The sequence below is a fragment of the Mustela nivalis genome (genome assembly GCF_964662115.1).
Source record: "Mustela nivalis genome assembly, chromosome: 4".
In the NCBI taxonomy this organism is placed as follows: Eukaryota; Metazoa; Chordata; class Mammalia; order Carnivora; family Mustelidae; genus Mustela; species Mustela nivalis.
This window is the reverse complement of record NC_139023.1, coordinates 95,364,814-95,379,028: the sequence shown is the minus strand read 5'-3', so window position 1 is coordinate 95,379,028 and position 14,215 is coordinate 95,364,814. Positions and strand designations below refer to the sequence as shown.

The following is a 14,215-nucleotide window of genomic DNA, read 5'->3' as shown; positions in this document are numbered from 1 at the left end:
GTGTCTGCAGCTTTGGGAGGGAGGAAAACATAGAATGTTGTGAATTCCTCTCTCTCTCTTTTTTCCCCTGTTTTTCTGATTGGTTTCCATGTATGGAAAACCTCAGACCTGGGCACAAACTGTGTGGAGGGTCACGGGCATGGGTTAACTGTGAGGAATGTGAAATGGGAGAAATGGGAACTGGAGAGTCTGCATTGCAGCCCCCTCTCTACCACCAACTGGGGTTTGCTGTGGTTAGTAACCTCTTCAAGCCACAGGTCCCCTCTCATTTAAAACAGGAGAACCTCTTCATAGAGGATTATGGTGTACACTAAGGACAATAGTCTAGGTAAAGTCAACTTTGCATGTTAAGTCTGCAGTATGAGTTTGGTTTCTCATTGGGGAACTGAATTCCATTTTCTGTGTAAGCATAAGAGGGATTCCAGAGCAATGAGATATCAGTCCTTCTTGTCTCTGAGTCTTTTTTCTGTTGCCAACTCTTCTTTATTCCCACCTTCATCTTAGCAATGAGTCAGGCTGTGACATAACTAAGAAATGTTGCCCAAAGTAGCTTCTTCTGCTTTCCAAAGTCAATGATACTACGGAAAGAACGAAGAATCAATTTGGAGAGAAAGAAGGTACTCTTTTGTAATTAAATAAATGTCACTTGTATTATGTTATCCAAAGAGACAGTCACCCTGTAGCGTTTTCTTTCTGATAGGATGGTGTTCCTAGGCTGAATTAGAACTCAATCAAATAGTTGTAGATACATCATTTCTGAAAACATCTACTGTCAGCTAGGTGAAACATTCTTCTCCAATCCATGAAAACAGTGAGTTCCTCCAGAAGAGCCAAATTTTGAAAAGAGTTTTAAAAGTGGTCCAGTTGACATTCACTACACCACAAAACAGCTTCCACTGTCAGGAAAAGCATAGGCATGCACACTTGTGGAATCACACGTACTCCTCTATTTGCCCACATAGGACGTTTAAATTAGATTATACTTTCCCGTGTTTGGAAAACTACTTAGTATCTGGAATTGAGAAACATGGTCGAGATCCAAGGAACGTCATGTGGCCACCAGTGTCACACAGTTTAACTGTGCTAACCTCACAGTTAACATCACAGCCCTGTATTATATAAGGTAAGGATGATGGAGTGTGTACCAGAATTACAGGTTCCTAGAAGAATCTTGGGCAAAAATCAAGAAGAACCTTGGAAATCATACCTGTAGTTTACCTTTCTAGAAATAAAGGTGTACAGATTCAGGTGACTTGCCAGCAGTTGTAATTGTGGTCCATCCAGGAATGGGATTCGTGTGTCCTGACTACTTATCCTATAGAGCAGACCAAAAAGTCATGGTCTGTATAATGGCATGTTATGGAAAACACCTCTCTTTAGGGAATTAAATCTAAAAACATAGAGACATACTTCAAAAAAATTCTCCACATCAAATGTAACTTTGTGTTTTTATCATGTGCTTTTATTAAATGTTTGGAGAAGAGAGATTTCTTTCTCTAATAACATTAGCTGACACTTTGAAAAAGAAGTTTGTGGATTCGATTTCAAGTTTGGTCATCATCTTCATCCAGCATTATCGAGAAGTCCAGCTAGGTATGTGACTCTTTATGGTAAAAAGCAAATTAAATGGGTATTTTCCGTTTGTTGTAGGAGCATAGGTTCTGGTACAGACAACAACACAGGGACAATCTAACTGCCCGTGTGTTACTAGCACTTGATCCCTGTGTTGCCAGCCTCCAGTAGTCACCTGTCTTCCTTCTGTCTCCTATGGTGTCTTGCGTGCCTGATGTGTCTGAGTTTAGGAAAAGCTGTCTTAGTGATCCCGAAGAATGTGTCTTGATTTATTGGCTGAACCTCTCCTGCCAGCCACATCTTCAAACCTAGCTGGGCGATCTGGGGAATCATCTCTTTTCCTACTTTTTCTGTTTTTCTGTGAGTGTGTTGCCATACCATTAACTAGGAGAATATAATGAGTAATTTGCTGGGAATTACCAAAAAAGTTCAAGAGGAAGAGGCTCTAACACTTAAGGCTGAGGTTGAGTGGTGGAACAGGAAAACCTTGAAGATGGAGTAAATATGAAGATTAAAATTATACCAAGAGAAGGAATCAAGATCAATTTTAATTATGTCACAAATATTCTTTAGGTAGGCCAAGCAGAGGAATCCCTGCTGCTTGTATTTTTGTTTAACTTGTAACCAGATGGAGTTTTCCAGTTAAACTAATAATAAGTGAATAGTCTTGATTTATCTGCAGTCTATTCAATTGATCATGAAATATGCACTGCCTGCAATGTGACCAGTACTACCAGAAAGAAGTATTGATGAGAAGAGACTGCAGCCAATATAAAGGAATCTCCTGGGGTTGGTTTTAACATTCCTAGGTTAAAGTGAAGGCAGAACAGAGAGTTCTCAATGAGAAGAGAATGCTTTTTCATGCATACCCATGGGGGTAAGAATCACATCTTAATTATCTGTGTATCTTTAGAATGGAGAAGAGAACCTGGCATGGAGCATGTGTACAATAATGTTTGCTGAAGGAGTATTAACAGTCTTTCTGGGCAAATATAGAGAATGAGTAAATTACTTGATTCTTTTTCATCTCAGAAAATCCCTCTTTCCACTTTTCCCCACTATCATGATGAGGAAGTATATTTGGAATCTCTAGTGGAGTATGAATTTCATTTTCCTATAGAAGGAATGTTTAAATGGCAGCTTAGATATAATTAAAAACTGTTTTGGGGAGCACAAGGAATTTTGTTGGTCATCAAGGAACACATCAAGTCATATCTACCATACTTTCTAGGACCAAATGTGTTCAAAATTGGGAACACCACCTTTTTTCTAAATTAGGTTCATATCGATCTTTTTGAAAAAGTTTTATTTAAATTCCAGTTAGTTAGCATACAGTATAATATTAGTTTCAGGTGTATAGTATAGTCATTCCGCAATTCCATACAATACCCAGTGTTCATCACAATTACACTCCTTAATCCCCACCACCTACTTAACTCATCCCTCATCCAACTCCCTTCTGGTAACCATTGTTCTATATAGTTAGGAGTCTGTCTCTTGGTTTGCCTCTCTTTTTCTCTCTTTTTTTGTTTTCCTTTGCTTGTTTGTTTTGTTTCTTAAATTCCACATATGAGTGAAATTTTCTTTCTCTGACTGATATTTGTAGTAGCATTATTTACAATAGCCAAATTAGAAAACAGCCAAAGTGCCCATTGATTGATGAATGGATAAAGAAGATGTGGTGTATGTATACATATAGGCAGAATGGAATATTATTCAGCCATAGGAAAAATGAAATCTTGCCATCTGCAATGACGTGGATGGAGCTGGAAAGTATTATGCTAAGCAAAGTAAGTCAGCCCACTTGTTTTTTTTTTTTTAATTGGCTCTTCTGGTTCTAGCTGCTATGAGTTTGTAGAGGAAACAACAAATACCAATAGTGCCTTTCATATAGGATATAAAGATACTTATCAAAGGGGATATATGTATCCCCTGGATTCATTGGTGGTTATTTTATTTTATTTGATGTTGCAAGGCATTTGGTTGGGCATACACGACAGATGCACATTCAGCAGTTAACTACTTTGTGTGATTAATGCACAGAAGCGGCATAGTGATCTTGAGAGAAAGAAAGTTCGATGTCATTTGTTGTTAGAAAAAGCTCCATGGTAAGGGTGCCTGGGTGGCACAGTTGGTTGAGCTTCTGACTCTTGGTTTCGGCCCAGGTCTGATCTCAGGGTGGTGAGATTGGGCTCTTTGCTCAGCCTGAGTGTGCTTGGGTTTATCTCTCCCTTTGACTCTCCCCACAGCACATGCTCTCGCTCTCTCTCTAAAATAAGTAAATGAATCTTAAGAAAGAAAGAAAGAAGGAAGGAAAGAACAAACAAACTCCATGGTCAATTTGGGACTTGAGGTAGATAGATTTTAGGGAGAAGGAAAAAAAGTAAGAATAGGTATTTTTTCTTTTTTTAATCTGGGAAGTCTTCACTGACCCACCAAGTCAGGATCTGATGCTCCTTCTAGAAGCTCTGGTAATATTTCCTTAATAAAAATCTGATCATGGGTGCCTGGGTAGTTCAGTCAGTTGAGCCTCTGACTCCTGGTTTCAGCTCAAGTCATGATCTCAGAGTTGTGGGATGGATCCTCGTGTTGGGCTCGGCATCCAACAAGGAGTCTGCTTGGAATTTTCTCTCTCCTTCTCCCTCTGCCCTCACTCTATTCATGCACCCTCCCTCACCCCTCAGAATAAATAAATAAATCTTAAAAAATTCTGTTCATGTTATTTTTATCTAACTGCTTTTATAAGCCACCTTGTAAACAGGAAAATATAAATGAATTTGAGGAATAATTGGAGATGTTTGAATTTAGTAGGAGGACATTGAAGACTAGAAAACAATGCTTTATGAAGAATGAAAGTGCAACAGTCTGGAGGTCAGATTTGAGGCAGAAACCTGAAGGTGATGAGACAGCAAATCCTGCTGATTAAAATAGTTAGGATACGAGAGAAAAAGAGGTGGTACCCAGGTGATAGGCAAAGAACGGAAGGAATACATAAGATGTATTTCCAAAGTAGAAACAAAAGGTTTTATTTCCCAGGTATGAGAGACTAGAAAGAAGGGAAAAGTGATTACAGTTTCAAGCCTACTAGACACTTCTTTATTTCTGTCCAGACTGGTGGGTGAAACTCCACAGCATTTGTACTAGTGCCAAAGTTGTTTTCCGGGTCTAATTTGTGTCATAAATGTTAGCATTTCTGTTTTCCTCATTTTCCAACTTTGTTTGTTGACCTTGAGAAAAGTTAAGTTCTTCAGTTTCATTTGTTTTCTAGTGGAAAAAGGAAAAGACAATTGAAAATGAAGACAGCTACATTACATTATGTTTGATACTGTATCACTGGCCATTTCATCTGCTCACTAAATTCTCTTTGAGTCATTTTTTCCCTTTAAACATAGGTTCATAGATTCAAGGACATTAGCAATAAAAAAAAAAAAGAGAGAGAGAGAGAGAGAGAAAGAGAGAGAGAGGTGTAGAAAACTATCTTGGAGAAAAAAATAGCAGAGTGATCACACTTTGGGAGAGATATAGAAAATGAAGCCCAGGTGAAATAGATGATTTGTTGTGAACAAATGACAGTTAATGATAACGTGGGGATTAAAACCTCCATGTACTGACTTTCAAACTATTGTTCCTTATTGTATACCATAATAATTCTGGCAAAAGTACAGATGATGTGTGAAATCTTCCAAACGATAAAACTAAGCTGTTAAAACTTACTGCACAGACGTATATGTATGACTGCAGAGAATTTGCAGGAAATCTTGCTTAGTTTCCATTTAAATTTAGACTGTCACGAAGGGCAATTTGGCATTTATCTCTTCAACTGCAGGATAACCTGTATGTTTTGAGACTTCCTGTTGAAGAGAGAATTTTCTGTGGGCTTCTTACATTTCTGTACATCTTGCAAGCAGAGGCATTGACTGTCTTTGTTCCAGACTATTTTTTCAAGGATGTTGGTACAGTGAACAGCCTTGGAAGTTAGAGACACAAAGATCAGGCATGCTTACTATCCAGTATAATAAAGGTAATGGGCTCCCTCTGGAGCAAAGTACAGATATGGTTACCGCCTACTATATGAGATTCAGGTTTCCTAAAGTCAGGGTTCCTCTTTTCTGTTTGACCCACTGAGTATGCAGATATCCATCTGGACCATATCCATCTAGACTATATCTCAATTCTATGAGAATTGGGAGTAAGGAAAACTGACACCCATCCTTTGTGCTGTGCTATGAGTAATAAAGTTCTTTGTCTCTGACCCAGGAGTCTTGTATCTTCTGGCAGTATCCATAAAAATAATAGCAGGCTAGCTTTTTCACTTATAAGTAGGATCTCAAATCCTTCACAGTTCTTGACAATTTCCAGGTATAGAGGTTTATGGACCCAGGAAAAACCTGATAATTGGCTAGGTATAAATGAAATTTGAAATGTTATATATAAATTTTTACTCAGATTCCTAGAGTTTTAGATAGAACAGCTTAAGATCCGAGTGTGCTATTAACATCCTGGGGCTCACTGATAAGATTCGTGTAGTAGTACTTGCTCTCACCCACTACAAACTATATAGCATTGAATATAGCATTATTGTTATATTCTAAATGCTTTTGTATATTGATAGGCTGAAAAATGTTATTTTGGGGAAAATTATGCAAGATAAGCTGGCAAACACATATTATGTAGTAATTTGTGTAGAGAGTCCATTATGACCAAAATGGATGGCTTGACCATACTTTGGTTCCAAAATTTTGCTTGTGTGACTTGAAGAACTTCCTGGAAGAAGACCCTTCTTCTGACTTGAAATTTGACACCCCTTTCTAGGTCCAATTATTACCATATCATCAATGACCCAAATAGTTTGTTCTTGGGAGCTAAGCAGACTGAATAATTAAAATGGACATTGGCTGTTTTAGTTTTGCTTCTAAGCTAGAAACACCAAATGTGAGGCTTACACAGAAGAGGACATCGTGACTGAATGGCAAAAGGAACCCATCAGATACATAGGCTTTGCTAAGGCCCTGAATATAATGCCCAACATTTACACAAATCAGTACTAAAGACTAAATTTGGGACTGTGGTAACTGCGTGGTTAACAAGTTAATAATCTTGCCTCCAGCTCTAATGTATGTTTAACCATTTTCTTGGTATTGGATTTAAAGCTAACAATGAATATGATTGCACTGCATGTCTCTTTTTTAGACATTTGTTCAAGTTAGTTCTAACCTATAATAAACTTTTATTTCCTTTGTAAGCTCTTTAAAATCGTTTTTGTACAATAGAATTTATGATTGTTTTAGATAATAGTGATGTTGTATAAAAGGATAGAATGGGTGCAAGAGTAGGAGAGAGGCCAAGGGAAGCACAGTGAAAGTAAAGAGACAAGTGCAAAAGAAGCTGTACTTCAAATATACAATACTTCCTGTGAATGCATTAGATACAGTGGCTCATGTTTAGAAAGTATACACATGAAACTCATCTTCAGAGATCAACAGAGACTTTGCTTTGAGAGGACATAGAAGGTTTTGACCTAGTAATAGGTAATTGACCATTCTAAAAATTAACATTGGTAATCTTATTAGTAGCAAAAAAAAAAAAAAGGATGCAGAACAGTGCATTTCTAGCTAGCAGAATCTGCTCATTTGGGAAAAGACCTTGTGTTTATTGTATGCAAAGTCAGCCCTTATACTTCATCTCCCTCATGGCCTACTTGACTTGCTAGCCATCTGTGGCAGATTACATTTTCCAAGATGGCTCCCATCCCATATGTTCTTCTGCAATGTGACCTGTCCACTCCCTCTCATCAAGAGGTGAGTCCTTTTTTTTTTTTTTTTAACTGCTTGAATGTGGATGGGCCCAGCAGTTTCCTTGACCAATAAAATATGGCAGAGCCCTTAACTAGCCTGGTGCTTTCTGCTTCCTGCCTCTTCAAAGCTAGTTGTCCTGGAAGAATACAAACATTTTGACACCATTCAACAGTAGGAAGCCCATACCATGTGGAGTGACTCGAGCACATGAGATGCCACATAATGAGAGGGGCCAAAGAGCACCAAGGAACCTGATAGGTGAGTGAGGATGCTGAGGTAGAACTGGATCTTCCGGTCCTAGCTGCCTTACTTGGCAGCCCATGAATCACAATGAATAAGTCCGTTGAGCCTTTCCTGAATCCCTGGCCCACGAGTTTGTGAGCAAAATAAAATATTGTAAGACCCTTAGTTTATAAGGTAGTTTGTAACAGTAGTAAATACTTGGAATACCATCAGTCTTGACTAAAGGGCATTAGAAGTTAGGGAGTACTGACAGATAACAAACTCTTTATTTTGACCTTTTAAAAGAATTGTCTTGTTTGTTTGTTTAAAGTGGGAGAAATAGGGGCACCTGGCTGGCTGAGTTGGTAGAACATGAGACTCTTTATCTCAGAGTTGTGAGTTCAAGCCCTATGTTGGCTGTGGAGCCAACTTAAAAAAATTGGGAGACATAGTAGTGGTCATTCATTAACAATTTATTCACAGGAATGATAAGAGCACACTGACTTCATTGGTCATCTGCCTTATCTGATTATATCCACTTGTCTAAAGGCTTGCTGAAGCTTTCCATTTCATATTTTCATTGCTTTTCTCTCATTCTTTTTTTTTTTTTTTGAAGATTTTATTTATTTGGCAGAGAGAGAGGGAGACACAAGTAGGTAGAGAGGCAGGCAAAAAGAGAGGGGGAAACAGGCTCCCTGTTGAGCAGAGAGTCCGAAGCGGGGCTCAATCTCAGGACCCTGAGATCATGACCTGAGCTGAAGGCAGAGGCTTTAACCCACTGAGCCACCCAGGTGCCCCGCTTTTCTCTCATTCTTGAGATTCTTTGGCAAACGGTAACATTGTGAGAGAACAAGCTCATCTACCGGTTAGTCCTCCTTTGCCTCTTCCTACTGTAATTCAGGTTTATAGCAAACCTTCACCTTAACTTGGGATATTGTGCAACACTAAAAAAAAAAAGGTTATTTTGTCTTACTTACCTCTCTGCTTCTAATGCCTGAGATATTTCTAATTGCCTGGTGTATAATGGGTTGTATAATTTTTTCCCCCATTCTGAGAACAACTGGGCTATCAGTGGGCCTGAGTGTTTGCTGAGGAAGGAGGGCTTCATAAAGCTCATTTTGGTGTTGAGACCTCCACTAGAAGGCATCTATACTGGTTTAGGAATGAGGAAACTTGGAATTTTATTCAAAGTGTTGCTAAGTGTAGGTACCGCCTTGGGTAAATAACATAGCCTAGTTGGGCACCATTTTCTTACTTGTTGAAAATGAGGAGCTAGATGTCATGGTCTCTAGGTTACCTTCTACATCATGATCTTTGTGTTTTTGTCACTCCCATTACCACCACAGTTATACTGCTTTTAAAATCTGATTTATATTTATGTAAAACTTAAATATGAAGTCTCTAGATAATTTTTGTGTTCAGAACTTATCAACGGACTCATACAAAAAAAACCACTTGTCATAACTTATATCTAAGCTGGTTTAAGTTTTAAAATGTTTACAGTAATAAAGTTAAATTGCACTAGAAAAAAATATATCTGTCAAGGACACAACCTACCCCAATGTGCCATTCATTTGCATCTACAGGGAAACCCAATTATAATAGCTATTTTCAAGAACTAATATCACTGGAGACTGAGCAGAGCTACCCTGTAGTAGAGCAAGCAGGTAACAGCACGTCCTAAAAAACTGACCTAGACAGGAACATGTACATAGTGAGCTCACCCACATTTTGTTATTCTCCTGTGGCATACTACATTTGATCTAAAATATTGTTGCTAATGTTTATGTAAAGTGAGATTATAATTAATCACTATGCTAATTTTAATGATCTTCTGCCTCAGGTGGATTGAGGTGCTAAAATTGTATGTCATGGGTTCCAAAAGCTCTCTTTTTTAGGCTGGACATGGTACCTTTTGCAACCAAATATCTCTTTGGCAAACGTTATATAAGACTGGCATAAAGTGAAAGAAGCAGGTTCCTAATTGATTGTTGTTGCTGCTTTAAGATCTGTCTCAATGACACATTTGTTGAACTCCATACAACCCAGGTCAGGATACATACTATATTTACATGAGAAACATGGGTCCTTTTTCCTAATCATTCCTTGAGGGAGTGGACTATTTTCCCCCTGGTCTGTTGTTATACCTTATGCAGGAGCTGATGGTTCCTTAATTTCAAATAATAGCAGGTAAGATTTGACTTAGGCTTTTAAAATCTACTCACATGTAAAGGCTGCTCAGTGAGGTGGCATGATCGTGGTCTTCCCTATGCTACTAACTAGTTCTAGAGCCTCGGGAGCAATCTCTAATCTTTCCGAATTTTGTTCTCTGATTTGTTAAATGATATGGGTTTCAAAAATTTTTCTTCGAGGCTTCTTCCCCGTCCAAGACTTTGATGAAGATGAAGTCTCTTTCCCTTGCTGTTTAGGCAGGAGGCCTCTCTACAGCTGTCTTCTTGCTTCTTACTTTCTCCTTGGGCTTATGAATGAAACACCGTTAATGGTGACAGACTAGTGTGTCTGTCCACTCTGCCACCATCTCTTTTTCCTCCCAGACTGCTGATAGAGCCTTTGAAACACAGGCCTTCACATCCATTCTCTGTTTGGCTCCCACACAATAGTTCCTTACAAAGAATACTCTTTAAAACAGAAACAAAACCACAAAAGCTTATGATTTTGCTCCTCTCCTTAAACCATGGGAGATGGCTTCATGTGGCTTTTCAGTCTGAATCCCAAGCGCTTAACATGGCTTACTAGACTCTCTGCTCTGTGATCCCTCCGTAAACCTCTCTACTTCGCATGCCGGCCTCACCTTTTACTTTGCAGCAGCCTGGAGTTGTCCCACGGAAGACTGAAGTGGTGGTTTTGTGAATATGAATACTTTATTGTGTTATAAATTTATTGGGATAAGCACAATGAGTATATACTTTTGCCAAGGGACTTGGTGACATCAGGCTGAGGGAAGTTGCCGGGTATGGCTTCTTAAGTGTTCCTAGTTCTTCATGGGGGATGTGCTCAGTTTTGTGGTCATGGCATTTTTCATCTCCAGAGCAAGGATTGGTTTTCTATCTCTAAACAAATTCTCTGAAACTCTAGAGAGGATATGTTATATGGTCGCCAAATCTGCTTTTTCTGGCTATATTACCTGGTTTTAACATCCCTGAGCTAACAGGGCCATCTTGCTACATGATTCATACATTGTATAGTAATGATTAGATGTCACACATGGATACTTACTTGGAGCAATAGTACGTGCATGGAGAGGCACACTTGGTGATACTTTAAGGCATAGGATGGAGTCACTACTGCAGGTCTGCCTTCTGATTACTATACAACCACATGGGCCTTTCTCAGTTCTGCAAATGCCATGTTCTTCCCATTCTTTCCAAACCCACATTACACCTTCTTTTCTACTTCGATAATTCCTACTCGTCTTTTAAGTCCTCTCAGTATTTGAGTCACTTCCTCTCAGAAGCATGTCCTGTTCTTTCAGAAGGTTGGAGATCCCTGTTTTATACTTCCATCATGCACTTACTCTCCTCTATAAATAGAGTCCCTGCACTTCTAGTTCAATGATTGTCCCACTTTTAGATTGTAAGCTCTTTAAATGCAAAGATTATCTAATTTATGCTAATGCCCCAACATTAAGCATGAGGCCTAATATATAGGTGTCAGTCACCCAATAAAATATCTGTTGCATGACTAAAGGAATAAATGAACAATGGAAGGGGAAGTCATAGATGAGAAGAAGAGGTGGATCACAAGGAATGAGAGGAAGTCCTTCCTGTTGCTGCTGATGGTGGAACTGCAAAGAGCTGAGAAGAGAAAATGAGAAGGTCTCCTGCCTGGCCTGTAAGCCTGACTTCAGCTTCCAAGGAGGTCTGACTATTAGAGTCCACCCAGGTTTCCTGTGGAAGAGAGACCATATTGAATAAGACCTGTGCAGAACACCTGGCAATTCAGGAGAAGCACCAGAAGACAGCAGCCCTGACATTCAGAAGTGGATCTGAGCCCAACAATATCTACAGCCCAACACATACTGGGACTTTTTATGGTGAACATAGTTTGAGAAACTATGTTTGTCCTTTGTTTTCTATCCTTTCCTTCCTATTCTTCCCCACTGTTAACAAAAGTACTAAAAAAGGAAAGAAAAAGAAGAATCTTTAGAGAACCTCAAGAAGCTTTGTGCTTGCTGGTAAAATGGACAAGCATTCTATGTTTTCATCCTCAGTGGATCAGAAGCAACGACATTTAGAAACATAAAAGAAACAAAGAGTTTATTCAGGAAGAGAGATAGGAGAGTGGACCAAAGCTGCTTTGAGATTGTGATCCCCTGGGACCCATCAGGTATCCCCTTTCTCATATCCACCCCTAATCAATAATATTTTTCTTTTCATCTCTTTTGATTCCCCTCTAATTACTTATGATTCTTTTTTTCATCAGAGTAGCTCCTTTGCTCCTGGACATTGGATCCCTTTCCCATGGCTAATGGGTTTGATGCACTGAGAGTATCATTCACACAACAGATGACCAAAAATAGGAGTATAGCTCCAGAATCCCTGGAAAACATAAGTAGATCTGGTTAGGTACCATAGGCTAACTGTTGTAACAAACAACACCATAATCTCAGTGATGAAATACTGATGAGAAAAAGTTACTCTGGTCTACTGAGGGTCAGTGAGGAGGGAATAAGAAGAAGTGAAACTCTGCTCCACACAGTGACTCAGGGACTCGGGCTGTTTTCCTACCTGTTGCTCTTCCACCTTCTAGATTATGTATTCCTCTGTATTTAGCCACTAGATGGGTAAAGAGAGATCGCTCATGGGAGGGTTGTCTTAGCTAGACCTGAAAGTGGCAAACACTTTCATCTTGTCTGCAGGCTTGAACTAAGTTACATGGCTGCACCCAGTGGCAAAGGTAGCCGGAAAATATGGTTGTACTCTCCTAGGGTCATTAAAACAAAGTATTGGGTGGCTTAAAAATCACAAAACTTTATTCACATAGTTGTGGAGGGTAGAAGTCTGAAATCAAGGTGTCATCAGAGCCAGACTGCTTCTGAAGGCTTTAGAGAAGAATCTTTCCTTACCTCCTCCTACCTTCTTGCTGGTGGCTATCTGGCAGTGTGTCGTCATTGGCTTGCAGCTACATTTCTCCAATTTCTTCCCAGGTCTTCACATGGCTGTCTTCCCTCTGTGTCTCTCTGTCTTCTCTCTTTCTATGAGGGTGTCAGTCCTTGGAATAAGGCCACTCTAATCCATTACAACCTCATCTTAACATGACTACATCTACAGAGACTCTAATCCCATGTAAGGTTACATACACAGGTACTGAGAGTTAAGACTTAATCACGTGTTCGTAGTTTTTGTTGTGGAGGTGTGTGGTTTGCAGGACACAATTCAACTATGACAGTGGTCTAAGGGAAAAGAGAAATTGATAAACCACTATTCAATCTCTCTCTGCCTTGTTGTTAAGATTCTCTACCACAAGTAATAGTGAATAGGAAAGCCTTTTGAAGGCTTTTTTTCAAATAAAGATTTTATTTATTTATTTGTCAGAGAGAGAGAGAGAGAGAGAGTGCAAGCAGAGGGAGGAGCAGGCAGAGGGAAAAGCAGGCTCCCCACTGAGCCAGGAGCCTGATGTCGGGCTCCATCATAGGACTGTGTGATCATGACCTGAGCTAAAGACAGATGCTTAACTGACTGAGCCACTCAGGCATTCCTTGAAGGCTTTTTTTGATGGTCTTAGAGAACCAAGCCTTTATTTATAACTTTGTTTCTGTAAAAAAAAATTGTATTTTTAACACCTGACAACTCTGACTGACCAAGGAATTTTTGGAAGTTAACCTACGTTTAAGACATAATTGTTTATACTTCAGGGGACTTTCCCCCACTCAAATAATGTTACAAGTTTTTTTGAAGTAGTATGTGTCACATTTTGTAATACTTTTAACTCTGGTGGTTCAACAAAATAGAGTAGGCATATTAAAATTAATATTCAGTCACGTCTAAAATTCTGTGCCTATTAAATATGCTTAGCCTAAAATCAATAAAGATTTCCTTTTTCTACTTAGGCCACTGTCATCTAACTGTGGTTTCTGCTCTTGGCATTTTTCATCTTAGTCTTTGCTCATCTTACCACACTTGATTAAGTGTGCGCTTTGTTAAATCAGCCGTGATTTAATAAAAGAACAGTGGCCTTAGAATCAGAACTTTAGCTCTGTGATTTTTCCCTTTAGCTCTGTATTTTATTAATTTTGTTATCTTGGGAAAGTCACCAAAACCACTCTCTCCCTCAGTGTTTTCACCTGTACTGTGATTGATATTAACCCTTTCCCTGTGTGGTGGTGAGAATCCTATTGAAGTCACTTAATATTTGAGGATGTGTCACATGCCAGTATTGCTGTAAGTGCTTGACATGCTTCAGTGAGAACAAAGTTCTCAGGCTTCATGGGGCTTCTATCCTAGGAACTGAAAATTATATGAATTATAAAATGCTTTACCAATGTAAGGTGTTATCATCATTGCTATCTTAGTAGCAGCAACTCCAATTTCTCAAATATTTTTAAAAAATCTTATTATGCATTAGCTCCTAGATATCAGGAAGTACATAAAAAGAAAATCTAAGAA

The 14,215-nt window shown here is 39.0% G+C and overlaps 1 protein-coding gene and 1 long non-coding RNA gene across 8 annotated transcripts in view; one reads left to right on the top strand and one right to left on the bottom strand.

Annotated features, from left to right (window-relative positions):
* The window catches only part of ANK2 (ankyrin 2), a 661,731-nt gene that overhangs the window by 322,577 nt on the left and 324,939 nt on the right, over nucleotides 1–14,215 (top strand). The gene's annotated exons all lie outside the window — the stretch shown is intronic.
* LOC309863311 overlaps nucleotides 4,508–14,215 on the bottom strand; it is a 33,867-nt gene continuing 24,159 nt past the window's right edge. The window contains exons 3-4 of one of the 3 annotated variants that reach the window (XR_014310989.1): nucleotides 12,676–12,821; nucleotides 4,508–4,836 (exon numbers count right to left, since the gene is read on the bottom strand). This is a non-coding gene — a long non-coding RNA (uncharacterized lncRNA). Of the gene's footprint in view, nucleotides 4,837–12,010; nucleotides 12,149–12,675; nucleotides 12,822–14,215 lie in introns of those variants that run through there. The other 2 variants (XR_014310990.1, XR_014310991.1) reach the window with 2 other exon arrangements.